We start from the raw sequence: 2,716 nt of genomic DNA, 5'->3' as shown, positions 1-2,716 counted from the left end.
CTGTGCAAATATTTGCTTTTGCTTGTCAAAACTTTGGACAGAGTTACATTTCTTCCTCTATTTATTAGTTTCATCTGTCTTGAAACACAAACTGCAAAAATTATATGCAGATTGACATCATCTTCTGACTTTAGTGGGGCTGCCACCTGCTCTGCAGCAATTCTCCTCTGCCATCTGAAACGACAGTCCTGGAGGAAGGCAGGCAGATATTCCTGTGCCACCTACAACCCACCTCGCAGCAGTCATGGCTGCAGGGAAATGAATGAAGCCTGTGTTGATACTTACGATCTCTCACATGTGAAGCAGTAAGCCTGGAGGCTGTCTCTGTCGGAAGGGAGGCAGCAGCCACGAGGCGGCTTTTCCCCCTCCACATGCCCCCCTTCTCCTCCCAGCCCTGATGCTGGAGCCCACAGAAGATGATGAAGTGCTTGTTCATTTTGGCAGGGTCAGCATCTACCCTTGCACAGCTGTGCATCCACGAGCACTGCTGCCTCCTGGCACACACCACATCCCTGCTCCCCAAGCCTGGCACTTTAACACCGAGAATGACGGCACCAACATCAAATACCAAATCGATACCAAATATTCATGTACGCTTTCGTACCAGTGTAGCAGTTGTCTTGGCAAGTTATTACAACAATCCATACTTAGTCTAAAAGAAAACCCCTCAAAACTAATGAAACATAAAAATGTCTTTGTCATAGATACTTATTAAATATTTGCAAGTGACTCAATAGAAGAAATGAAAATGAACAATTAAAACCCTCCTGTCACAGTATTACAGGACAGTTATATCCACTGTGCAAACTGTGTAATTCCCATTCATATTTCAGTCAATCCTCACAATTAAACAGCACTTCAATTTCCAGTAACAGCCAATATATGCATATCAATCAATTCAGCTTGTTTATATTGCAGTGTAAGGCTACACAGCCACTTGCTAAGTTTACTGTAGAACAAGCCAGGCATTAATAACCCTGTCACCACAAAATTTCAAATTTTATATGGATTCAATCAACTCAACGCAGTCTTTCAGTGTTGAAATGCCCTCTGGAAATCCCCCTCCCCTTACTCAGTCCATCAGCATGGCGCTCCCCCGGGTTACCAGTGCAAACACTGACGCAGCCTGGGGTTTTCCAACCCCCTCCAAGATTAAAGATGTCCCACTCCCATTCATTTCAGCTCTGTCAGATGATTGGGAATAACTCCATGATGCTGTGAACCTGAATACCTAACAGGCATGGTGCCTATCAGCTTGGCCTCTCTAGGTGTGGGAGCTAAAATTACAAGTTTCAGGCAAATTATAGTCTGCTCATAACAGACTATCTTCTCACATATGTATAAAATCCTTTGGGTCTGCACTTTCTTTCAGGTTGCATGATTTTCTAAAAATCACTATTTTTATGCATATTAAGTACACAGTCGGCCAACCCATCCCTCTAAAATTGGCTTGGGAGCATACAAGGTCTTCATACCTCCAGCTCAGGGAAGCTTCCAGCTTCGCGGGAAGGCGAAGGAATCAAAAGGAAATTAATGGGTAACAGCAGTGACAAGAAACAGTAAACAGTGCCGTAAGTGGAGCCTACGTCTACTAACCCTGAGCTTTCTCATTAGCAGCATGAAAGCCAGCACAGCTCCACAGCTCACAAGAAGAAATGCCAGCAGCACTGGAAGCTGAACTGAGAGTTGTTACCAAGCCAAGCACAAACCTGAGGAGCGGCCCATACTTAAGAACTATTGAGAGAGTGTGGTCACTACAGAGCATCCTTCCTAGCATTTTCAATATAAAACCTAGCACAAATACTTGTATGTTATGAGGCTCTGCACTGCTGGGAAAGCATATTCTTCAGGGCCGTGAACTTACAGGCCACGAAGAGAAGCAAATAGTGCGACTTCCCAGGGCACCTTCCTCTGCCGGCAAGTCACAGGCCAAGCAGCAGCCAAGGTCAGCTGCTCTGCGGCAGTGCAAGGTAATGCCTCATTTAGATATAAAAACCCTGTTGTTACCGACTCAAAAGTGAGAGGGACTTAGAACTTTCACTAATTAATAAGATAAATATTAACTGGTTTGAGCCCACTCTGCACTGCTGCTGATTGTATCAGCACTGCTTAGGGCTCTCCCTGCAGTCTCAAATTCTAACTTCTAATAAAGTGCAGAGTCCTGACAGCTCAGACCCTTCGTAAATCCAAACAAGGGTGGACCTAGTGATAACCCTTCTCAAAAAATATTCCCAAGGGTCGAGTTGGGTTACTGACAGGAAATGGACTGCTCCTCCACAGAAGGATGCTGCTGCTGGTCACAGATGGGGATAAAATATTTTTCAGAGATCTCAGCAAGCACATTTGCAATCCTCATGTCCATCCTGAGCCAGACTTGCTAATCTAATAAGATCCTAAAGCCTGAACACTGCATGGAATGCAGCAGCGTCCTGCACAACTTAAGTGATTTGGGAGCAATCCTTTGGTTTTCACTCAGGCAGACTTCTGTCACACTTGCTGGGAACTCTGGTTGAGCCTTGACTGCAGAACGCTGCCTGCAACCTCAGCGCAGGTCTCCAGCAGAGCCCTGCCATGCCACTCAGCGCTGGACAATGTCTCTATTTTGGTGCAGAGGCATCGAGGGCTGCAATTAAGACCACATGCTACAGTGCTCAAGACAGACAGTGTATTGGGTTTGCATGGCAAGGTTTTGGTAGCAGGAGGGCTACAGGGGTGG

The sequence above is a fragment of the Haliaeetus leucocephalus genome, unplaced genomic scaffold (assembly GCF_000737465.1).
Source record: "Haliaeetus leucocephalus isolate CR32 unplaced genomic scaffold, Haliaeetus_leucocephalus-4.0 Scaffold1, whole genome shotgun sequence".
Classification (NCBI taxonomy): domain Eukaryota; kingdom Metazoa; phylum Chordata; class Aves; order Accipitriformes; family Accipitridae; genus Haliaeetus; species Haliaeetus leucocephalus.
This window is presented reverse-complemented; position numbering follows the sequence as displayed.